Source organism: Anarhichas minor, unplaced genomic scaffold (assembly GCF_050575085.1).
Source record: "Anarhichas minor isolate MPS153535 unplaced genomic scaffold, ASM5057508v1 ptg000018l, whole genome shotgun sequence".
Classification (NCBI taxonomy): domain Eukaryota; kingdom Metazoa; phylum Chordata; class Actinopteri; order Perciformes; family Anarhichadidae; genus Anarhichas; species Anarhichas minor.
The window spans coordinates 228,423-242,894 of NW_027466464.1; the positions used below are offsets into that span (position 1 = coordinate 228,423).

At 48.3% G+C, this 14,472-nt stretch overlaps 32 non-coding genes and 1 pseudogene across 32 annotated transcripts; all 33 read left to right on the forward strand.

The window, feature by feature from the left end:
* Positions 1-192: 192 nt before the first annotated feature.
* On the forward strand, positions 193-309 carry LOC142953689 (U5 spliceosomal RNA). Its single transcript, XR_012955297.1, has one exon. It is a non-coding gene; the product is annotated as a U5 spliceosomal RNA (small nuclear RNA).
* Positions 310-485: 176 nt separating this feature from the next.
* On the forward strand, positions 486-676 carry LOC142953355 (U2 spliceosomal RNA). Its single transcript, XR_012954999.1, has one exon. It is a non-coding gene; the product is annotated as a U2 spliceosomal RNA (small nuclear RNA).
* Positions 677-963: 287 nt separating this feature from the next.
* LOC142953305 (U1 spliceosomal RNA) lies at positions 964-1,127 on the forward strand. Its single transcript, XR_012954950.1, has one exon. It is a non-coding gene; the product is annotated as a U1 spliceosomal RNA (small nuclear RNA).
* A 170-nt stretch (positions 1,128-1,297) lies between these two features.
* Positions 1,298-1,488, forward strand: LOC142953412 (U2 spliceosomal RNA). Its single transcript, XR_012955054.1, has one exon. It is a non-coding gene; the product is annotated as a U2 spliceosomal RNA (small nuclear RNA).
* Positions 1,489-1,771: 283 nt separating this feature from the next.
* LOC142953141 (U1 spliceosomal RNA) lies at positions 1,772-1,935 on the forward strand. Its single transcript, XR_012954792.1, has one exon. It is a non-coding gene; the product is annotated as a U1 spliceosomal RNA (small nuclear RNA).
* Positions 1,936-2,139: 204 nt separating this feature from the next.
* Positions 2,140-2,256, forward strand: LOC142953690 (U5 spliceosomal RNA). Its single transcript, XR_012955298.1, has one exon. It is a non-coding gene; the product is annotated as a U5 spliceosomal RNA (small nuclear RNA).
* A 176-nt stretch (positions 2,257-2,432) lies between these two features.
* Positions 2,433-2,623, forward strand: LOC142953484 (U2 spliceosomal RNA). Its single transcript, XR_012955121.1, has one exon. It is a non-coding gene; the product is annotated as a U2 spliceosomal RNA (small nuclear RNA).
* Positions 2,624-2,910: 287 nt separating this feature from the next.
* LOC142953306 (U1 spliceosomal RNA) lies at positions 2,911-3,074 on the forward strand. The gene has a single exon (XR_012954951.1). It is a non-coding gene; the product is annotated as a U1 spliceosomal RNA (small nuclear RNA).
* Positions 3,075-3,244: 170 nt separating this feature from the next.
* LOC142953515 (U2 spliceosomal RNA) lies at positions 3,245-3,435 on the forward strand. Its single transcript, XR_012955151.1, has one exon. It is a non-coding gene; the product is annotated as a U2 spliceosomal RNA (small nuclear RNA).
* Positions 3,436-3,718: 283 nt separating this feature from the next.
* LOC142953142 (U1 spliceosomal RNA) lies at positions 3,719-3,882 on the forward strand. The gene has a single exon (XR_012954793.1). It is a non-coding gene; the product is annotated as a U1 spliceosomal RNA (small nuclear RNA).
* Positions 3,883-4,086: 204 nt separating this feature from the next.
* LOC142953805 (U5 spliceosomal RNA) lies at positions 4,087-4,203 on the forward strand. Its single transcript, XR_012955406.1, has one exon. It is a non-coding gene; the product is annotated as a U5 spliceosomal RNA (small nuclear RNA).
* Positions 4,204-4,379: 176 nt separating this feature from the next.
* LOC142953413 (U2 spliceosomal RNA) lies at positions 4,380-4,570 on the forward strand. Its single transcript, XR_012955055.1, has one exon. It is a non-coding gene; the product is annotated as a U2 spliceosomal RNA (small nuclear RNA).
* A 287-nt stretch (positions 4,571-4,857) lies between these two features.
* On the forward strand, positions 4,858-5,021 carry LOC142953143 (U1 spliceosomal RNA). The gene has a single exon (XR_012954794.1). It is a non-coding gene; the product is annotated as a U1 spliceosomal RNA (small nuclear RNA).
* A 204-nt stretch (positions 5,022-5,225) lies between these two features.
* On the forward strand, positions 5,226-5,342 carry LOC142953787 (U5 spliceosomal RNA). The gene has a single exon (XR_012955389.1). It is a non-coding gene; the product is annotated as a U5 spliceosomal RNA (small nuclear RNA).
* A 1,880-nt stretch (positions 5,343-7,222) lies between these two features.
* On the forward strand, positions 7,223-7,430 carry LOC142953579 (U2 spliceosomal RNA; annotated as a pseudogene).
* Positions 7,431-7,717: 287 nt separating this feature from the next.
* Positions 7,718-7,881, forward strand: LOC142953144 (U1 spliceosomal RNA). Its single transcript, XR_012954795.1, has one exon. It is a non-coding gene; the product is annotated as a U1 spliceosomal RNA (small nuclear RNA).
* Positions 7,882-8,085: 204 nt separating this feature from the next.
* LOC142953817 (U5 spliceosomal RNA) lies at positions 8,086-8,202 on the forward strand. Its single transcript, XR_012955417.1, has one exon. It is a non-coding gene; the product is annotated as a U5 spliceosomal RNA (small nuclear RNA).
* A 176-nt stretch (positions 8,203-8,378) lies between these two features.
* Positions 8,379-8,569, forward strand: LOC142953415 (U2 spliceosomal RNA). Its single transcript, XR_012955057.1, has one exon. It is a non-coding gene; the product is annotated as a U2 spliceosomal RNA (small nuclear RNA).
* A 283-nt stretch (positions 8,570-8,852) lies between these two features.
* Positions 8,853-9,016, forward strand: LOC142953145 (U1 spliceosomal RNA). Its single transcript, XR_012954796.1, has one exon. It is a non-coding gene; the product is annotated as a U1 spliceosomal RNA (small nuclear RNA).
* A 204-nt stretch (positions 9,017-9,220) lies between these two features.
* LOC142953691 (U5 spliceosomal RNA) lies at positions 9,221-9,337 on the forward strand. The gene has a single exon (XR_012955299.1). It is a non-coding gene; the product is annotated as a U5 spliceosomal RNA (small nuclear RNA).
* A 176-nt stretch (positions 9,338-9,513) lies between these two features.
* Positions 9,514-9,704, forward strand: LOC142953486 (U2 spliceosomal RNA). Its single transcript, XR_012955123.1, has one exon. It is a non-coding gene; the product is annotated as a U2 spliceosomal RNA (small nuclear RNA).
* Positions 9,705-9,991: 287 nt separating this feature from the next.
* LOC142953307 (U1 spliceosomal RNA) lies at positions 9,992-10,155 on the forward strand. Its single transcript, XR_012954952.1, has one exon. It is a non-coding gene; the product is annotated as a U1 spliceosomal RNA (small nuclear RNA).
* A 170-nt stretch (positions 10,156-10,325) lies between these two features.
* On the forward strand, positions 10,326-10,516 carry LOC142953516 (U2 spliceosomal RNA). Its single transcript, XR_012955152.1, has one exon. It is a non-coding gene; the product is annotated as a U2 spliceosomal RNA (small nuclear RNA).
* A 283-nt stretch (positions 10,517-10,799) lies between these two features.
* LOC142953148 (U1 spliceosomal RNA) lies at positions 10,800-10,963 on the forward strand. The gene has a single exon (XR_012954798.1). It is a non-coding gene; the product is annotated as a U1 spliceosomal RNA (small nuclear RNA).
* Positions 10,964-11,167: 204 nt separating this feature from the next.
* Positions 11,168-11,284, forward strand: LOC142953614 (U5 spliceosomal RNA). The gene has a single exon (XR_012955226.1). It is a non-coding gene; the product is annotated as a U5 spliceosomal RNA (small nuclear RNA).
* A 176-nt stretch (positions 11,285-11,460) lies between these two features.
* On the forward strand, positions 11,461-11,651 carry LOC142953358 (U2 spliceosomal RNA). The gene has a single exon (XR_012955001.1). It is a non-coding gene; the product is annotated as a U2 spliceosomal RNA (small nuclear RNA).
* A 283-nt stretch (positions 11,652-11,934) lies between these two features.
* LOC142953149 (U1 spliceosomal RNA) lies at positions 11,935-12,098 on the forward strand. The gene has a single exon (XR_012954799.1). It is a non-coding gene; the product is annotated as a U1 spliceosomal RNA (small nuclear RNA).
* A 204-nt stretch (positions 12,099-12,302) lies between these two features.
* Positions 12,303-12,419, forward strand: LOC142953692 (U5 spliceosomal RNA). Its single transcript, XR_012955300.1, has one exon. It is a non-coding gene; the product is annotated as a U5 spliceosomal RNA (small nuclear RNA).
* Positions 12,420-12,595: 176 nt separating this feature from the next.
* On the forward strand, positions 12,596-12,786 carry LOC142953416 (U2 spliceosomal RNA). Its single transcript, XR_012955058.1, has one exon. It is a non-coding gene; the product is annotated as a U2 spliceosomal RNA (small nuclear RNA).
* A 287-nt stretch (positions 12,787-13,073) lies between these two features.
* On the forward strand, positions 13,074-13,237 carry LOC142953272 (U1 spliceosomal RNA). Its single transcript, XR_012954917.1, has one exon. It is a non-coding gene; the product is annotated as a U1 spliceosomal RNA (small nuclear RNA).
* Positions 13,238-13,441: 204 nt separating this feature from the next.
* On the forward strand, positions 13,442-13,558 carry LOC142953693 (U5 spliceosomal RNA). The gene has a single exon (XR_012955301.1). It is a non-coding gene; the product is annotated as a U5 spliceosomal RNA (small nuclear RNA).
* Positions 13,559-13,734: 176 nt separating this feature from the next.
* On the forward strand, positions 13,735-13,925 carry LOC142953551 (U2 spliceosomal RNA). Its single transcript, XR_012955185.1, has one exon. It is a non-coding gene; the product is annotated as a U2 spliceosomal RNA (small nuclear RNA).
* Positions 13,926-14,212: 287 nt separating this feature from the next.
* Positions 14,213-14,376, forward strand: LOC142953150 (U1 spliceosomal RNA). Its single transcript, XR_012954800.1, has one exon. It is a non-coding gene; the product is annotated as a U1 spliceosomal RNA (small nuclear RNA).
* The last annotated feature ends 96 nt before the right edge of the window (positions 14,377-14,472 follow it).

Below are 14,472 nucleotides of genomic sequence, written 5' to 3' on the forward strand. Positions count from 1 at the left end.
AAAAGAATATCAAGTGATTTGTACTTTTGACTGGAGGGGAGGAAATAGTACTATGGAGAATATTGCCCTCTTTAAGATGTGGGAATGGGTGTGGCTTCAGATTTGGAACAGGGCACGTGAACTCAGGCTTACCATGAGCGTTTTGACTTGGGCAACTAGGGACTTTGGCTGTTCTTGACAATGTTGCTGTACTTACTTTGGTTTCTCTTCATAACGCACAAGTCTTTCGCCTTTTACTAAAGACTTCCGTGGAGAGGAATACCAATGAGTTCAACCTATTTTTAGCAGGCTTTGCCATTTGGCTGAGCCTTGTACAGTTGTGAAAAGAAAGAAAGCTGTCCTTAACGAGACCACGGTGCTTGACCATGGAGTGCTTGGATGTGTGCCAAAGCAGCAGCCACTGCTATGTCCCTTGGAAAGAACTGCACCATGACAAGGGTGAAACGTGTCAGGAGGGTGACTCAGGAAGCAAACAGTTGGGGCTCATCGCTTCTCGGCCTTTTGGCTAAGATCAAGTGTAGTATCTGTTCTTATCAGTTTAATATCTGATATGTCCTCTATATGAGGATAACGTATTAAGCAGATTTTTAGCATCGGGAGATGAAAAAGGGGCTTGCCCCGTTCACTCCACGCATTGACCCGGTATTGCAGCATTGCCGGGAACGGTGCACTCCTCAAATGCCTTGTGGACAACCAAACACCAATCCAAATGGATCAGTCTGTTGATTAGCTTCACACTTTAATGAACGACGAGGATCTCATTCGCTGTCTGTCTTCAAGGCTGGGGATTGTGTCAAACAAAGGCCTTGTTTATTCCTTACTGACGCCCCTCGTGGAACATCGCTGTGCTCCCAGCCTGAGCTTAATGCTAAAGGACTGCACTCTGGGATTATGCCATCTGGGAACCGTCATCCGGAGTACTGCATCTGGGAATGCCGCCCCTGTCTCTGTCTCTTCCAACTCATACTTACCTGGCAGGGGAGATACCATGATCAAGAAGGTGGTTCACCCAGGGCGAGGCCCAGCCATTGCACTCCGGTTGTTCTGACCACTGCAAATTCCCCAAATGTGGGAATCTCGACTGCATAATTTCTGGTAGTGGGGGACTGCGTTCGCGCTCTCCCCTGATTGTTTTGTTGAAAAGAATATCAAGTGGTTGTACTTTTGATTGGAGGGGAGGAAATAGTACTATGGAGAATATTGCCCTCTTTAAGATGTGGGAATGGGTGTGGCTTCAGATTTGGAACAGGGTGAAACGTGTCAGGAGGGTGACTCAGGAAGCAAACAGTTGGGGCTCATCGCTTCTCGGCCTTTTGGCTAAGATCAAGTGTAGTATCTGTTCTTATCAGTTTAATATCTGATATGTCCTCTATATGAGGATAACGTATTAAGCAGATTTTTAGCATCGGGAGATGAAAAAGGGGCTTGCTCCGTTCACTCCACGCATTGACCCGGTATTGCAGCATTGCCGGGAACGGTGCACTCCTCAAATGCCTTGTGGACAACCAAACACCAATCCAAATGGATCTGTTGATTAGCTTCACACTTTAATGAACGACGAGGATCTCATTCGCTGTCTGTCTTCAAGGCTGGGGCTTGTGTCAAACAAAGGCCTTGTTTATTCCTTACTGACGCCCCTCGTGGAACATCGCTGTGCTCCCAGCCTGAGCTTAATGCTAAAGGGCTGCACTCTGGGATTATGCCATCTGGGAACCGTCATCCGGAGTACTGCATCTGGGAATGCCGCCCCTGTCTCTGTCTCTTCCAACTCATACTTACCTGGCAGGGGAGATACCATGATCAAGAAGGTGGTTCACCCAGGGCGAGGCCCAGCCATTGCACTCCGGTTGTTCTGACCACTGCGAATTCCCCAAATGTGGGAATCTCGACTGCATAATTTCTGGTAGTGGGGGACTGCGTTCGCGCTCTCCCCTGATTGTTTTGTTGAAAAGAATATCAAGTGATTTGTACTTTTGATTGGAGGGGAGGAAATAGTACTATGGAGAATATTGCCCTCTTTAAGATGTGGGAATGGGTGTGGCTTCAGATTTGGAACAGGGCACGTGAACTCAGGCTTACCATGAGCGTTTTGACTTGGGCAACTAGGGACTTTGGCTGTTCTTGACAATGTTGCTGTACTTACTTTGGTTTCTCTTCATAACGCACAAGTCTTTCGCCTTTTACTAAAGACTTCCGTGGAGAGGAATACCAATGAGTTCAACCTATTTTTAGCAGGCTTTGCCATTTGGCTGAGCCTTGTACAGTTGTGAAAAGAAAGTAAGCTGTCCTTAACGAGACCACGGTGCTTGACCATGGAGTGCTTGGATGTGTGCCAAAGCAGCAGCCACTGCTATGTCCCTTGGAAAGAACTGCACCATGACAAGGGTGAAACGTGTCAGGAGGGTGACTCAGGAAGCAAACAGTTGGGGCTCATCGCTTCTCGGCCTTTTGGCTAAGATCAAGTGTAGTATCTGTTCTTATCAGTTTAATATCTGATATGTCCTCTATATGAGGATAACGTATTAAGCAGATTTTTAGCATCGGGAGATGAAGAAGGGGCTTGCTCCGTTCACTCCACGCATTGACCCGGTATTGCAGCATTGCCGGGAACGGTGCACTCCTCAAATGCCTTGTGGACAACCAAACACCAATCCAAATGGATCAGTCTGTTGATTAGCTTCACACTTTAATGAACGACGAGGATCTCATTCGCTGTCTGTCTTCAAGGCTGGGGCTTGTGTCAAACAAAGGCCTTGTTTATTCCTTTCTGACGCCCCTCGTGGAACATCGCTGTGCTCCCAGCCTGAGCTTAATGCTAAAGGGCTGCACTCTGGGATTATGCCATCTGGGAACCGTCATCCGGAGTACTGCATCTGGGAATGCCGCCCCTGTCTCTGTCTCTTCCAACTCATACTTACCTGGCAGGGGAGATACCATGATCAAGAAGGTGGTTCACCCAGGGCGAGGCCCAGCCATTGCACTCCGGTTGTTCTGACCACTGCAAATTCCCCAAATGTGGGAATCTCGACTGCATAATTTCTGGTAGTGGGGGACTGCGTTCGCGCTCTCCCCTGATTGTTTTGTTGAAAAGAATATCAAGTGGTTGTACTTTTGATTGGAGGGGAGGAAATAGTACTATGGAGAATATTGCCCTCTTTAAGATGTGGGAATGGGTGTGGCTTCAGATTTGGAACAGGGTGAAACGTGTCAGGAGGGTGACTCAGGAAGCAAACAGTTGGGGCTCATCGCTTCTCGGCCTTTTGGCTAAGATCAAGTGTAGTATCTGTTCTTATCAGTTTAATATCTGATATGTCCTCTATATGAGGATAACGTATTAAGCAGATTTTTAGCATCGGGAGATGAAAAAGGGGCTTGCTCCGTTCACTCCACGCATTGACCCGGTATTGCAGCATTGCCGGGAATGGTGCACTCCTCAAATGCCTTGTGGACAACCAAACACCAATCCAAATGGATCTGTTGATTAGCTTCACACTTTAATGAACGACGAGGATCTCATTCGCTGTCTGTCTTCAAGGCTGGGGCTTGTGTCAAACAAAGGCCTTATTTATTCCTTACTGACGCCCCTCGTGGAACATCGCTGTGCTCCCAGCCTGAGCTTAATGCTAAAGGGCTGCACTCTGGGATTATGCCATCTGGGAACCGTCATCCGGAGTACTGCATCTGGGAATGCCGCCCCTGTCTCTGTCTCTTCCAACTCATACTTACCTGGCAGGGGAGATACCATGATCAAGAAGGTGGTTCACCCAGGGCGAGGCCCAGCCATTGCACTCCGGTTGTTCTGACCACTGCGAATTCCCCAAATGTGGGAATCTCGACTGCATAATTTCTGGTAGTGGGGGACTGCGTTCGCGCTCTCCCCTGATTGTTTTGTTGAAAAGAATATCAAGTGATTTGTACTTTTGACTGGAGGGGAGGAAATAGTACTATGGAGAATATTGCCCTCTTTAAGATGTGGGAATGGGTGTGGCTTCAGATTTGGAACAGGGCACGTGAACTCAGGCTTACCATGAGCGTTTTGACTTGGGCAACTAGGGACTTTGGCTGTTCTTGACAATGTTGCTGTACTTACTTTGGTTTCTCTTCATAACGCACAAGTCTTTCGCCTTTTACTAAAGACTTCCGTGGAGAGGAATACCAATGAATTCAACCTATTTTTAGCAGGCTTTGCCATTCGGCTGAGCCTTGTACAGTTGTGAAAAGAAAGAAAGCTGTCCTTAATGAGACCACGGTGCTTGACCATGGAGTGCTTGGATGTGTGCCAAAGCAGCAGCCACTGCTATGTCCCTTGGAAAGAACTGCACCATGACAAGGGTGAAACGTGTCAGGAGGGTGACTCAGGAAGCAAACAGTTGGGGCTCATCGCTTCTCGGCCTTTTGGCTAAGATCAAGTGTAGTATCTGTTCTTATCAGTTTAATATCTGATATGTCCTCTATATGAGGATAACGTATTAAGCAGATTTTTAGCATCGGGAGATGAAAAAGGGGCTTGCTCCGTTCACTCCACGCATTGACCCGGTATTGCAGCATTGCCGGGAACGGTGCACTCCTCAAATGCCTTGTGGACAACCAAACACCAATCCAAATGGATCAGTCTGTTGATTAGCTTCACACTTTAATGAATGACGAGGATCTCATTCGCTGTCTGTCTTCAAGGCTGGGGCTTGTGTCAAACAAAGGCCTTGTTTATTCCTTTCTGACGCCCCTCGTGGAACATCGCTGTGCTCCCAGCCTGAGCTTAATGCTAAAGGGCTGCACTCTGGGATTATGCCATCTGGGAACCGTCATCCGGAGTACTGCATCTGGGAATGCCGCCCCTGTCTCTGTCTCTTCCAACTCATACTTACCTGGCAGGGGAGATACCATGATCAAGAAGGTGGTTCACCCAGGGCGAGGCCCAGCCATTGCACTCCGGTTGTTCTGACCACTGCGAATTCCCCAAATGTGGGAATCTCGACTGCATAATTTCTGGTAGTGGGGGACTGCGTTCGCGCTCTCCCCTGATTGTTTTGTTGAAAAGAATATCAAGTGATTTGTACTTTTGATTGGAGGGGAGGAAATAGTACTATGGAGAATATTGCCCTCTTTAAGATGTGGGAATGGGTGTGGCTTCAGATTTGGAACAGGGCACGTGAACTCAGGCTTACCATGAGCGTTTTGACTTGGGCAACTAGGGACTTTGGCTGTTCTTGACAATGTTGCTGTACTTACTTTGGTTTCTCTTCATAGCGCACAAGTCTTTCGCCTTTTACTAAAGACTTCCGTGGAGAGGAATACCAATGAGTTCAACCTATTTTTAGCAGGCTTTGCCATTTGGCTGAGCCTTGTACAGTTGTGAAAAGAAAGAAAGCTGTCCTTAACGAGACCACGGTGCTTGACCATGGAGTGCTTGGATGTGTGCCAAAGCAGCAGCCACTGCTATGTCCCTTGGAAAGAACTGCACCATGACAAGGGTGAAACGTGTCAGGAGGGTGACTCAGGAAGCAAACAGTTGGGGCTCATCGCTTCTCGGCCTTTTGGCTAAGATCAAGTGGTGTTGCGGAAAAATACAGCACAGAGAGAGCTAACAACGAGACAGCAATGGCCGCAAGGGGCCAAAAAGAGCAGTCGATCCCAAGGGTCGGGCTGAGACACACGCTACGATTCCAGGCAACCACGGAAGACTACAATCTGCAGTCCAGAGAGTTTTTTGGCAGGCAAGTCATAATTGGGCAGCTACAACTGATGGTGGAGGAGGTGCACTGCATCCAGTGGAACCAGCAGGAGAAGGCGTTCGACGTTACACTGAGGACCGAGGAGATCTACCGGAGTGTGGCTGAAATATGCCGAGCAGAGGCAGGGGTAAGGCCGCTAGCCGGCTACAGAGTACTGAACCTGGACAGACCTAATTTCAGAACAATAACTGTGCATATGTACAACCCCTTTGTTAATGACTCAGCACTAGCTGCATTCCTGGGGCAGTATGGAGAGGTGGTGACGGCTGCAAGGCATATAAAGGACACCCTGGGGTTTTGGACTGGGCGGCGCCAGTTCCAGGTACTGCTGTATCATGACGCAGAAGGTCCAGGAGGCCTGAAACATCCACCTGCCTTCTTCAGCCTTGGTGGAGATCGTGGGTATCTATTTTACCCACGGCAACCTGCTTTCTGCAGGAAGTGCAGACAGTCAGGACATTCAGAGGCAGGCTGTGGGGAAACAAGATGCCGTTTCTGTGGGCAAGAAGGGCATTCGGCCAAGGACTGCACAGAGCCAAGGACGTGCCATGGATGCGGTGGAACTGACCACCTGTACCGAGGTTGTCCTGGCCGCAAGAAAACTTTTGCGGAGGCTGCCAAACCGACTGAGGCTGGCGAGCCGAGTAGGGGAGCCACACAGAATGACGGGGAGAGGACGGTACAGGAGGGCTCCGGAGCCGACGCGTTGGGGAGTAAAGGGGAGGCAGCGTCCCGGGATGAGGGCACCGCCGGAACAGACGGAATGGCCAAGGCATCCACAGACATTATGGACGATTTTCCTGTCCTCACTTCCGATCCCTCCAAATCAAAGCAAGGGGCACGGAAAGGGTCGCAGGCATTTGGAACAGGACTCTCGACAGAGCTTGGAGAGAGTGGGGAGGGGGTACGGAGCAAAAAGTCAAAGGGGGGACAGACCAACAAGGGTGGGATTGAGGGGGGGAGGGGAGGGGGAACAGGTCAGCATAAGAGAGCCGCTGATAAAGTGGAGGAAGGAGGGGCCCAGGAGCAGAAGGATGGGGATACGGGTCAAGAGGTGGGAGGGGAGATGGGTGAGCAGTCATTGGGAGAAGCAGTTGCCATACTAACAGAAGGTTTAGGCCTGAGCTTCGATCTTCCCCCAGGCCTCCTCATGCTGTCGTCCCCCTTAGGGGAGGACGCTTATGAGGGGCTTAACAGACCAACAACGTCGCCAAACGCAGGGTCGTTTTCCTGGGCTGACGAGATGGATAAAGAGAATGTATACCTTTAGGGTAGTGGGAACCAGCAATAGGAATCTTTATTTAAGATGCACAATGGGTTTTTTTGGGTGGGGATGGTAAATCCTGAAGACTTTGCATAAGTGTATTTTGTGTTTTTTTTTTTGTGTGTATTGACAAATGCTGGTTACTGACATGTAACTGTGAAATAGAATTAAGTTGCATGATGCAAAACATGTGAAGTTTGTATGTTTGAAATTGTATGATTTGTGTACAGAATTTTGATAATAAAAAAAAAAGAAAAAAAAAAAAAAAAAAAAAAAAAATATCTGTTCTTATCAGTTTAATATCTGATATGTCCTCTATATGAGGATAACGTATTAAGCAGATTTTTAGCTTCGGGAGATGAAAAAGGGGCTTGCTCCGTTCACTCCACGCATTGACCCGGTATTGCAGCATTGCCGGGAATGGTGCACTCCTCAAATGCCTTGTGGACAACCAAACACCAATCCAAATGGATCAGTCTGTTGATTAGCTTCACACTTTAATGAACGACGAGGATCTCATTCGCTGTCTGTCTTCAAGGCTGGGGATTGTGTCAAACAAAGGCCTTGTTTATTCCTTACTGACGCCCCTCGTGGAACATCGCTGTGCTCCCAGCCTGACCTTAATGCTAAATCCCTGCACTCTGGGATTATGCCATCTGGGAACCGTCATCCGGAGTACTGCATCTGGGAATGCCGCCCCTGTCTCTGTCTCTTCCAACTCATACTTACCTGGCAGGGGAGATACCATGATCAAGAAGGTGGTTCACCCAGGGCGAGGCCCAGCCATTGCACTCCGGTTGTTCTGACCACTGCGAATTCCCCAAATGTGGGAATCTCGACTGCATAATTTCTGGTAGTGGGGGACTGCGTTCGCGCTCTCCCCTGATTGTTTTGTTGAAAAGAATATCAAGTGATTTGTACTTTTGATTGGAGGGGAGGAAATAGTACTATGGAGAATATTGCCCTCTTTAAGATGTGGGAATGGGTGTGGCTTCAGATTTGGAACAGGGCACGTGAACTCAGGCTTACCATGAGCGTTTTGACTTGGGCAACTAGGGACTTTGGCTGTTCTTGACAATGTTGCTGTACTTACTTTGGTTTCTCTTCATAGCGCACAAGTCTTTCGCCTTTTACTAGAGACTTCCGTGGAGAGGAATACCAATGAGTTCAACCTATTTTTAGCAGGCTTTGCCATTTGGCTGAGCCTTGTACAGTTGTGAAAAGAAAGAAAGCTGTCCTTAATGAGACCACGGTGCTTGACCATGGAGTGCTTGGATGTGTGCCAAAGCAGCAGCCACTGCTATGTCCCTTGGAAAGAACTGCACCATGACAAGGGTGAAACGTGTCAGGAGGGTGACTCAGGAAGCAAACAGTTGGGGCTCATCGCTTCTCGGCCTTTTGGCTAAGATCAAGTGTAGTATCTGTTCTTATCAGTTTAATATCTGATATGTCCTCTATATGAGGATAACGTATTAAGCAGATTTTTAGCATCGGGAGATGAAAAAGGGGCTTGCTCCGTTCACTCCACGCATTGACCCGGTATTGCAGCATTGCCGGGAACGGTGCACTCCTCAAATGCCTTGTGGACAACCAAACACCAATCCAAATGGATCTGTTGATTAGCTTCACACTTTAATGAACGACGAGGATCTCATTCGCTGTCTGTCTTCAAGGCTGGGGATTGTGTCAAACAAAGGCCTTGTTTATTCCTTACTGACGCCCCTCGTGGAACATCGCTGTGCTCCCAGCCTGACCTTAATGCTAAAGGGCTGCACTCTGGGATTATGCCATCTGGGAACCGTCATCCGGAGTACTGCATCTGGGAATGCCGCCCCTGTCTCTGTCTCTTCCAACTCATACTTACCTGGCAGGGGAGATACCATGATCAAGAAGGTGGTTCACCCAGGGCGAGGCCCAGCCATTGCACTCCGGTTGTTCTGACCACTGCGAATTCCCCAAATGTGGGAATCTCGACTGCATAATTTCTGGTAGTGGGGGACTGCGTTCGCGCTCTCCCCTGATTGTTTTATTGAAAAGAATATCAAGTGATTTGTACTTTTGACTGGAGGGGAGGAAATAGTACTATGGAGAATATTGCCCTCTTTAAGATGTGGGAATGGGTGTGGCTTCAGATTTGGAACAGGGCACGTGAACTCAGGCTTACCATGAGCGTTTTGACTTGGGCAACTAGGGACTTTGGCTGTTCTTGACAATGTTGCTGTACTTACTTTGGTTTCTCTTCATAACGCACAAGTCTTTCGCCTTTTACTAAAGACTTCCGTGGAGAGGAATACCAATGAGTTCAACCTATTTTTAGCAGGCTTTGCCATTTGGCTGAGCCTTGTACAGTTGTGAAAAGAAAGTAAGCTGTCCTTAACGAGACCACGGTGCTTGACCATGGAGTGCTTGGATGTGTGCCAAAGCAGCAGCCACTGCTATGTCCCTTGGAAAGAACTGCACCATGACAAGGGTGAAACGTGTCAGGAGGGTGACTCAGGAAGCAAACAGTTGGGGCTCATCGCTTCTCGGCCTTTTGGCTAAGATCAAGTGTAGTATCTGTTCTTATCAGTTTAATATCTGATATGTCCTCTATATGAGGATAACGTATTAAGCAGATTTTTAGCATCGGGAGATGAAGAAGGGGCTTGCTCCGTTCACTCCACGCATTGACCCGGTATTGCAGCATTGCCGGGAACGGTGCACTCCTCAAATGCCTTGTGGACAACCAAACACCAATCCAAATGGATCAGTCTGTTGATTAGCTTCACACTTTAATGAACGACGAGGATCTCATTCGCTGTCTGTCTTCAAGGCTGGGGCTTGTGTCAAACAAAGGCCTTGTTTATTCCTTTCTGACGCCCCTCGTGGAACATCGCTGTGCTCCCAGCCTGAGCTTAATGCTAAAGGGCTGCACTCTGGGATTATGCCATCTGGGAACCGTCATCCGGAGTACTGCATCTGGGAATGCCGCCCCTGTCTCTGTCTCTTCCAACTCATACTTACCTGGCAGGGGAGATACCATGATCAAGAAGGTGGTTCACCCAGGGCGAGGCCCAGCCATTGCACTCCGGTTGTTCTGACCACTGCAAATTCCCCAAATGTGGGAATCTCGACTGCATAATTTCTGGTAGTGGGGGACTGCGTTCGCGCTCTCCCCTGATTGTTTTGTTGAAAAGAATATCAAGTGGTTGTACTTTTGATTGGAGGGGAGGAAATAGTACTATGGAGAATATTGCCCTCTTTAAGATGTGGGAATGGGTGTGGCTTCAGATTTGGAACAGGGTGAAACGTGTCAGGAGGGTGACTCAGGAAGCAAACAGTTGGGGCTCATCGCTTCTCGGCCTTTTGGCTAAGATCAAGTGTAGTATCTGTTCTTATCAGTTTAATATCTGATATGTCCTCTATATGAGGATAACGTATTAAGCAGATTTTTAGCATCGGGAGATGAAAAAGGGGCTTGCTCCGTTCACTCCACGCATTGACCCGGTATTGCAGCATTGCCGGGAATGGTGCACTCCTCAAATGCCTTGTGGACAACCAAACACCAATCCAAATGGATCTGTTGATTAGCTTCACACTTTAATGAACGACGAGGATCTCATTCGCTGTCTGTCTTCAAGGCTGGGGCTTGTGTCAAACAAAGGCCTTATTTATTCCTTACTGACGCCCCTCGTGGAACATCGCTGTGCTCCCAGCCTGAGCTTAATGCTAAAGGGCTGCACTCTGGGATTATGCCATCTGGGAACCGTCATCCGGAGTACTGCATCTGGGAATGCCGCCCCTGTCTCTGTCTCTTCCAACTCATACTTACCTGGCAGGGGAGATACCATGATCAAGAAGGTGGTTCACCCAGGGCGAGGCCCAGCCATTGCACTCCGGTTGTTCTGACCACTGCGAATTCCCCAAATGTGGGAATCTCGACTGCATAATTTCTGGTAGTGGGGGACTGCGTTCGCGCTCTCCCCTGATTGTTTTGTTGAAAAGAATATCAAGTGATTTGTACTTTTGACTGGAGGGGAGGAAATAGTACTATGGAGAATATTGCCCTCTTTAAGATGTGGGAATGGGTGTGGCTTCAGATTTGGAACAGGGCACGTGAACTCAGGCTTACCATGAGCGTTTTGACTTGGGCAACTAGGGACTTTGGCTGTTCTTGACAATGTTGCTGTACTTACTTTGGTTTCTCTTCATAACGCACAAGTCTTTCGCCTTTTACTAAAGACTTCCGTGGAGAGGAATACTAATGAGTTCAACCTATTTTTAGCAGGCTTTGCCATTTGGCTGAGCCTTGTACAGTTGTGAAAAGAAAGAAAGCTGTCCTTAACGAGACCACGGTGCTTGACCATGGAGTGCTTGGATGTGTGCCAAAGCAGCAGCCACTGCTATGTCCCTTGGAAAGAACTGCACCATGACAAGGGTGAAACGTGTCAGGAGGGTGACTCAGGAAGCAAACAGTTGGGGCTCATCGCTTCTCGGCCTTTTGGCTAAGATCAAGTGTAGTATCTGTTCTTATCAGTTTAATATCTGATATGTCCTCTATATGAGGATAACGTATTAAGCAGATTTTTAGCATCGGGAGATGAAAAAGGGGCTTGCCCCGTTCACTCCACGCATTGACCCGGTATTGCAGCATTGCCGGGAACGGTGCACTCCTCAAATGCCTTGTGGACAACCAAACACCAATCCAAATGGATCTGTTGATTAGCTTCACACTTTAATGAACGACGAGGATCTCATTCGCTGTCTGTCTTCAAGGCTGGGGATTGTGTCAAACAAAGGCCTTGTTTATTCCTTACTGACGCCCCTCGTGGAACATCGCTGTGCTCCCAGCCTAAGCTTAATGCTAAATCCCTGCACTCTGGGATTATGCCATCTGGGAACCGTCATCCGGAGTACTGCATCTGGGAATGCCGCCCCTGTCTCTGTCTCTTCCAACTCATACTTACCTGGCAGGGGAGATACCATGATCAAGAAGGTGGTTCACCCAGGGCGAGGCCCAGCCATTGCACTCCGGTTGTTCTGACCACTGCGAATTCCCCAAATGTGGGAATCTCGACTGCATAATTTCTGGTAGTGGGGGACTGCGTTCGCGCTCTCCCCTGATTGTTTTGTTGAAAAGAATATCAAGTGATTTGTACTTTTGACTGGAGGGGAGGAAATAGTACTATGGAGAATATTGCCCTCTTTAAGATGTGGGAATGGGTGTGGCTTCAGATTTGGAACAGGGCACGTGAACTCAGGCTTACCATGAGCGTTTTGACTTGGGCAACTAGGGACTTTGGCTGTTCTTGACAATGTTGCTGTACTTACTTTGGTTTCTCTTCATAACGCACAAGTCTTTCGCCTTTTACTAAAGACTTCCGTGGAGAGGAATACCAATGAGTTCAACCTATTTTTAGCAGGCTTTGCCATTTGGCTGAGCCTTGTACAGTTGTGAAAAGAAAGAAAGCTGTCCTTAATGAGACCACGGTGCTTGACCATGGAGTGCTTGGATGTGTGCCAAAGCAGCAGCCACTGCTATGTCCCTTGGAAAGAACTGCACCATGACAAGGGTGAAACGTGTCAGGAGGGTGACTCAGGAAGCAAACAGTTGGGGCTCATCGCTTCTCGGCCTTTTGGCTAAGATCAAGTGTAGTATCTGTTCTTATCAGTTTAATATCTGATATGTCCTCTATATGAGGATAACGTATTAAGCAGATTTTTAGCATCGGGAGATGAAAAAGGGGCTTGCTCCGTTCACTCCACGCATTGACCCGGTATTGCAGCATTGCCGGGAACGGTGCACTCCTCAAATGCCTTGTGGACAACCAAACACCAATCCAAATGGATCAGTCTGTTGATTAGCTTCACACTTTAATGAACGACGAGGATCTCATTCGCTGTCTGTCTTCAAGGCTGGGGCTTGTGTCAAACAAAGGCCTTGTTTATTCCTTACTGACGCCCCTCGTGGAACATCGCTGTGCTCCCAGCCTGAGCTTAATGCTAAAGGGCTGCACTCTGGGATTATGCCATCTGGGAACCGTCATCCGGAGTACTGCATCTGGGAATGCCGCCCCTGTCTCTGTCTCTTCCAACTCATACTTACCTGGCAGGGGAGATACCATGATCAAGAAGGTGGTTCACCCAGGGCGAGGCCCAGCCATTGCACTCCGGTTGTTCTGACCACTGCGAATTCCCCAAATGTGGGAATCTCGACTGCATCATTTCTGGTAGTGGGGGACTGCGTTCGCGCTCTCCCCTGATTGTTTTGTTGAAAAGAATATCAAGTGATTTGTACTTTTGATTGGAGGGGAGGAAATAGTACTATGGAGAATATTGCCCTCTTTAAGATGTGGGAATGGGTGTGGCTTCAGATTTGGAACAGGGCACGTGAACTCAGGCTTACCATGAGCGTTTTGACTTGGGCAACTAGGGACTTTGGCTGTTCTTGACAATGTTGCTGTACTTACTTTGGTTTCTCTTCATAACGCACAAGTCTTTCGCCTTTTACTAAAGACTTCCGTGGAGAGGAATACCAATGAGTTCAACCTATTTTTAGCAGGCTTTGCCATTTGGCTGAGCCTTGTACAGTTGTGAAAAGAAAGAAAGCTGTCCTTAACGAGACCACGGTGCTTGACCATGGAGTGCTTGGATGTGTGCCAAAGCAGCAGCCACTGCTATGTCCCTTGGAAAGAACTGCACCATGACAAGGGTGAAACGTGTCAGGAGGGTGACTCAGGAAGCAAACAGTTGGGGCTCATCGCTTCTCGGCCTTTTGGCTAAGATCAAGTGTAGTATCTGTTCTTATCAGTTTAATATCTTATATGTCCTCTATATGAGGATAACGTATTAAGCAGATTTTTAGCATCGGGAGATGAAAAAGGGGCTTGCTCCGTTCACTCCACGCATTGACCCGGTATTGCAGCATTGCCGGGAACGGTGTACTCCTCAAATGCCTTGTGGACAACCAAACACCAATCCAAATGGATCAGTCTGTTGATTAGCTTCACACTTTAATGAACGACGAGGATCTCATTCGCTGTCTGTCTTCAAGGCTGGGGCTTGTGTCAAACAAAGGCCTTGTTTATTCCTTACTGACGCCCCTCGTGGAACATCGCTGTGCTCCCAGCCTGAGCTTAATGCTAAAGGGCTGCACTCTGGGATTATGCCATCTGGGAACCGTCATCCGGAGTACTGCATCTGGGAATGCCGCCACTGTCTCTGTCTCTTCCAACTCATACTTACCTGGCAGGGGAGATACCATGATCAAGAAGGTGGTTCACCCAGGGCGAGGCCCAGCCATTGCACTCCGGTTGTTCTGACCACTGCGAATTCCCCAAATGTGGGAATCTCGACTGCATAATTTCTGGTAGTGGGGGACTGCGTTCGCGCTCTCCCCTGATTGTTTTGTTGAAAAGAATATCAAGTGATTTGTACTTTTGATTGGAGGGGAGGAAATAGTACTATGGAGAATATTGCCCTCTTTCAGATTTGGAA